We start from the raw sequence: 6,838 nt of genomic DNA on the forward strand, positions 1-6,838 counted from the left end.
ACATTGTTTAGTTGACGGCACCCGGAGAAGGCCCACTACATATTACACATAGACACACAAAAATATACATTATCTACTGTATAAACTGTATGTGTATGCATACACACACACACACACGCACAGCTCTTCTAAAATTATACACATTCAATCTCATTTGCTGCGATAGGAAAATGTACCCAGATCCCAGAAGGGGGAAATTTTTTTTGAAAAAATTCAAAATTTCCAGTTCTGCGTTCCTGAACAACATTTTTCGACCGGTTCTGCATACCTGACTGTACCCGTAGGAGCCCATCACTGGTCACCATAGTATAAGACACACCTTAGTTTTCGGGGAAGAAAATGGGGTAGGGTGGAAATCTGCCTACCAGGTATTCATCTGGCTAGCGTCCTTAGTCTGGTCAGCTTCAGCACAGCATTTTATCCCCTGTTTAGGGCTGAAAAAAACCTTATTTGGAGCAAGTAGCAGTGAAAAAGCCTGCAAGCTGGGAAGAGCTGGGAAGATCATTAGAAGTGTTGGTTATGACCTATAAAGCCCTTCATGGCACTGGGCCAGGTTATCTCAGGGACCGCCTTCTGCCGCACGAATCCCAGCGACCAATTAGGTCCCACAGAGTGGGCCTTCTCCGGGTCCTGTCAACTAAACAATGTCGTTTTGCGGGACCCAGGGGAAGAGCCTTCTCTGTGGCGGCCCCGGCCCCCTGGAACCAACTGCCCCCAGAGATTAGAATAGCCCCCACCCTTCTTGCCTTTCGTAAGCTTCTTAAAACCCACCTCTGTCGTCAGGCATGGGGGAACTGAGATATTCTTTCCCCCTAGGCCTCTACAATTTATGCATGGTATGTTTGTATGTATGATTGGTTTTAAAATAAGGGTTTTTCGCTATTTTAGTATTGGATTGTCGCATGTTGTTTTTACCACTGTTGTTAGCTGCCCCGAGTCTACGGAGAGGGGCGGCATACAAATCCAGTAAATAATAATAATAATAATTAGCACCTTGTTAGGGCTGGAAAAAAACATACTTGGAGCAATTAGCAATGAAAAAAAGCCTGCAAGCCTGTAAGAGCTGGATAAGATTGTTAGCACCCCATTAGGGCTGAAAAAAAAAGCTTAAAAAAAAGCTACATTCAGAGTATAAGACACATCCAACTTTTCAGCCTCTTTTAAGGGGGAAAAGGCGCGTCTTATACTCAAAAAATACAGTATTACTTTCACATAATGTTTATTTTTCCATTATATCTCATCTTGCTATTGGTTAGAATTTTCTGAAATGGCTTCCAAAGTATTCAAAACCAGAAAAAACCGAATAGCCAATTATGGCCACAATACAACAGCTATATTTCCATCCTATTTAACATAGCACCCCCCCCCCCCAAATGGTGACATTTCCCAGAAAACAAGGGAGATAAAACTGAAATTCATCTGTTTGGGTGTCTTGAATAATCATTAATTTGAGGATAAAGGAATCAGTCTGATGTGTTGAATCCCATTAACACAAGCTCAGAAATCTAGTGGTGCCACTTCAAACTAACAAATGTTATTAAAAGGCATACACTTCTGTGAAAATACAACGCACTGCACGCAATGCATCTTGCGAATGGAGCAGAGGCTAACAAAAGCTTATGTCTTTTAATTGCAATTGTTAGTCTGAAAAGATGCTTTCAGACTCTTCTAACCTTTGGTACCATAGATTAACATGGTTCTTTGCCTACAAAGCCCACAAATGTATATACAGTGGTACCTCTACTTACGAAGTTAATTCGTTCCATGAGCAGGTTGTTAAGTAGAAAAGTATGTAAGAAGAAGCAATTTTTCCCATAGGAATCAGTGTAAAAGCAAATAATGCGTGCGACTGGGGAAACCAACAGGGAGGGTGGAGGCCCTGTTTCCTCCCAGGAGATTCCTAGAGAGGCCCCACAGAGGCTTTCCCCCACCTTTTCCAGCTCTGTTTCCTCCCAGGAGATTCCTAGAGAGGCCCCACAGAGGCTTCTTCCTGCCTTTTCCGGCCCTGTTTCCTCCCAGGAGATTCCTAGAGAGGCCCCACAGAGGCTTCTCCTCACTTATTCCGGCCCTGATTCCTCCCAGGAGATTCCTAGAGAGGCCCCACAGAGGCTTTCCCCCACCTTTTCCAGCTCTGTTTCCTCCCAGGAGATTCCTAGAGAGGCCCCACAGAGGCTTCTTCCTGCCTTTTCCGGCCCTGTTTCCTCCCAGGAGATTCCTAGAGAGGCCCCACAGAGGCTTCTCCTCACCTATTTCGGCCCTGATTCCTCCCAGGAGATTTCTAGAGAGGCCCCACAGAGGCTTCCCCCCACCTTTTCCGGCCCTGTTTCCTCCCAGGAGATTCCTAGAGAGGCGACACGGAGGCTTCTTCCTGCCTTTTCCGGCCCTGTTTCCTCCCAGGAGATTCCTAGAGAGGCCCCACAGAGGCTTCTCCTCACCTATTTTGGCCCTGATTCCTCCCAGGAGATTCCTAGAGAGGCCCCACAGAGGCTTCCCCCACCTTTTCTGGCCCTGTTTCCTCCCAGGAGATTCCTAGAGAGGCCCCACGGAGGCTTCTTCCTGCCTTTTCCGGCCCTGTTTCCTCCCAGGAGATTCCTAGAGAGGCCCCATGGAGGCTTCTCCTCACCTATTCCGGCCCTGATTCCTCCCAGGAGATTCCTAGAGAGGCCCCACAGAGGCTTCCCCCGCCTTTTCCAGCCCTGTTTCCTCCCAGGAGATTCCTAGAGAGGCCCCACAGAGGCTTCCCCTGCCTTTTCCGGCCCTGTTTCCTCCCAGGAGATTCCTAGAGAGGCCCCACGGAGGTTTCTTCCTGCCTTTTCCGGCCCTGTTTCCTCCCAGGAGATTCCTAGAGAGGCCCCACGGAGGCTTCTCCCTGCCTTTTCCGGGTTTGTAAGTGGAAAATGGTTCTTGAGAAGAGGCAAAAATACCTTGAACACCCGGTTCTTATCTAGAAAAGTTCGTAAGTAGAGGCATTCTTAGGTAGAGGTACCACTGTATGAGTATGAAAACGGGTGTGCAGGAGTTTATTTTGTAGCCCACTTGCTGATTGGGAAAGAAAGGAAGAGCTATTTGCAAGCTCTTAAGAAGGAGGCCATTCCCTCGTCATCTCTTATATGGCTGCAAAAGTCAACCCAAGACTGACTGCCTCCCTTGTAAGCTTTAAATGCAGCCCCTAAAGACCTTAAGACCTGTTGCCAAATGGCAATTTTTAATGTGATGGAAGAGTGAAAAAAAATTAAATACATGACTGGAGGCTGATCCTATTAACTCTATTTAATTTTAATTACACAGAAATGTAAATGAAGTTGAATCAAATTTATCTCCCACTTCCTACCTCTGAAAGCTTTAGTGTAAAGACCCTAAACCAAGAGCAAAATTTAGCCTTAAAAATGATGTCCTCAGAAGATAAGAATCTCTCTAGGAAGATGTGGATTCAAAGAATAGAATAGAATGGAATGGAATGAATAGAATGGAAGGGGGGAGGAGAGGAGAGAAACAGGAGTGGAAATGAGAATGGGAGGAGAAGCAGAATCTAACATAATTCTTTATTAGCCAACTGTAATTGGCCACACAAGGAATTTGTCTTTGGTGAATAAACTCTCAATGTACATAAAGAAAAAATGCATCCATCAAGAATCATAAGATACAGCACTTAGGTAGTGATGGGCGAACCCAACGGTGTTCGGGTTCGGCACGTTCGGATGAACTTTACGCAAAATTTGGCCGAACCCGAATCTGAACCCAAACGGGAAATCCCACCAAGAGATTCTGGGCGCGGAGCTTTGACGTCACGTATACTGGCAGGTTGCTAAGGACGCCAAGGTGATCACTTCCTGGATTCCATGGATTCCAGGAAGTGATCATCTTGGCGTCCTTAGCAACCTGCCAGTGATTTCAAGGCTCCGCCCCCAGAATCTCTTCATGGGAGGGATTCCCCAGCTCATTCAAAGGGAGGTCTTCACGTAAAAATAAACATTGTTATTTTTACGTGAAGACCTCCCTTTGAAGGAGCTGGGGAATCCCTCCCACAAAGAGATTCCGGGGATGGGGCCTTGATGTCACTGGCAGGTTGCTAAGGCCGCCAAGGTGATCACTTCCTGGATTCCATGGAATCCAGGAAGTGATCATCTTGACGTCCTTAGCAACCTGCCAGTGACGTCAAGGCTCCGAACGCCAAACGCAACCCCGAACTTTGCCCGAAGTTTCAAAAAATTTCGTGTTCGGCATACCGAACACCGCAAAATTTGGTATGGACCTGAATTGTGCGGGTTCGGTTCGCCCATCACTAGTCATAGGATACTAAATAAACAATCAAAATCATACCAGAAAATGATATAAATTGTCACAATACAAGCGACAAGTTTATAGGCATGAGTAGAAAAAGATAGGTAATAGGATGGATGAGAAGAATAATGATGATGCAGTCTTAGTAAACAGTTTAACAGTGTTGTGGGTGTTAGTTTTTCAGCAGAGTGATGCTAAAGTCGGGAAAACACTGCCCTTGTGTCTAGTTGTCTGGTCAGTGCCCTATAGCATCATTTTAAGGGTAGAAGGGTGTGAAGGGTCTGTAGATAGAGTGAATTTGAGGCTGTGTTACGAGGGTCGCCCAGAATGTAATGCACCACATTTATTTCCTTCAACAATTATTTATTGAACACAATGAAACTTACACACCAGAAAGAATGATGTTTCTTCTACACACACTATTTTCCCATATATTTTCCATCCTGTTCTATGGCCTTCCTCCAGCGAGACACATGGGCGTGTATGCCCTGTTGGTACCACTCCTTGTTCTGGTCACGAAACCATTTCTGCACTGTGCGAATCACCTCTAATGGCCTCACCCTCTGTGCCCAGCGACTAACCGTACTTCTGTCGACTGCAGATTCTCCATAAACTGTACGCAAACATTGGTGAATGTTCCCAACAGTTTCTTTCTCCGCAGTGAGAAATTCAATGACGACACGCCGCTGGTAACGTACATCACTTATAGGCGCCATTTCAAAACACTGCTGCAGCTACACTATCTGTCTGAAGAAATGCAAAATTTACACACGCACTCCTGACAATTCAAATAATGTATATCTAAAGTTTCGCATTCCTACCATTACTGTAGGCTGAGAAAAAAAAAGTGGTGCATTTCTTTCTGGGCGACCCTCGTATTTTAGGGAAGGAGTTGGATTCGATGTGCATGGATGGCGAGTATTCTGAGCAGAGACAGGTTACAAGCGGTGTGCCACAAGGGTCTGTTTTGGGTCCTATTCTTTTTAATATGTTTGTGAGTGACATAGGGGAAGGTTTGGTAGGGAAGGTTTGCCTATTTGCCGATGACTCTAAAGTGTGCAATAGGGTTGATATTCCTGGAGGGGTTGGTAATATGGTGAATGATTTAGCTTTACTAGATAAATGGTCAAAGCAATGGAAACTGCAGTTTGATGTTTCCAAATGTAAAATAATGCACTTAGGGAAAAGGAATCCTCAATCTGAGTATTGCATTGGCAGTTCTGTGTTAGCAAAAACTTCAGAAGAGAAGGATTTAGGGGTAGTGATTTCTGACAGTCTTAAAATGGGTGAGCAGTGTGGTTGGGCAGTAGGAAAAGCAAGTAGGATGCTTGGCTGCATAGCTAGAGGTATAAGAAGCAGGAAGAGGGAGATTGTGATCCCCTTATATAGAGCGCTGGTGAGACCACATTTGGAATACTGTATTCAGTTCTGGAGACCTCACCTACAAAAAGATATTGACAAAATTGAACGGGTCCAAAGACGGGCTACAAGAATGGTGGAAGGTCTTAAGCATAAAACGTATCAGGAAAGACTTAATGAACTCAATCTGTATAGTCTGGAGGACAGAAGGGAAAGGGGGGACATGATCGAAACATTTAAATATGTTAAAGGGTTAAATAAGTTTCAGGAGGGAAGTGTTTTTAATAGGAAAGTGAACACAAGAACAAGGGGACACAATCTGAGGTTAGTTGGGGGAAAGATCAAATGCAACATGAGAAAATATTATTTCACTGAAAGAGTGGTAGATCCTTGGAACAAACTTCCAGCAGACGTGGTTGGTAAATCCACAGTAACTGAATTTAAACATGCCTGGGATAAACATACAGTATATCCATTGTAAGATGAAATACAGGAAATAGTATAAGGGCACACTAGATGGACCATGAGGTCTTTTTCTGCCGTCAGTCTTCCATGTTTCTATGGATCCCAAGCTTGGTTCTAGTTTGCAGGAAAAAACAGAGAATACAGACTCCCAATAATTTGCGAATGAGGATTACAGCATTTTCCTTTCAGAAATGAAGCAGTCGGTGCCCTTTGCAACACCAGCCCACACCCATGGACTGAGCCTTTGTCTGCTCCTTGAATTAGTTGTTTCCTTCTGATTAAAGTAATTGCCGTTAATTAAAAGGCCCTAATGGATTTTCCAGTGAGAGGAGGCTGCAAAACCGCCCCCCTTCCATCCATTCTTCCTGCTGATGTTGCCTTGAAGAAAAACGCCTGCCTGTGTTTTGCCTTTGGCAAATGGTGCCTGCCCTCCAGGCTTTCTCTGTCTTATGTACTTCATTAAACTGAGGCCAAATAAGTGTCCCCCCACCTCCCTGACCGATAAATAAAATGTAGCCACTGGCTACCTGTTGCCAGTAATTGCTTGGCTGAGCCGGAGCTGATTAACCTGACGGGCTCGGGCGGCAGTTAGTGGGCACACCGCTCCATGTGTCTCTTCCAGCAAATTCAAACAAGGATTTTCTATTTATTAAGGAAGGTGCCGTGCCAGCAAATCGGGGAGTTTTGTATTAAAAATGTATGGAACTCAAGATGCAAATGAAAGGCTGCCCGG

This window comes from Erythrolamprus reginae, chromosome 8 (genome assembly GCF_031021105.1).
Source record: "Erythrolamprus reginae isolate rEryReg1 chromosome 8, rEryReg1.hap1, whole genome shotgun sequence".
Lineage (NCBI taxonomy): Eukaryota > Metazoa > Chordata > Lepidosauria > Squamata > Dipsadidae > Erythrolamprus > Erythrolamprus reginae.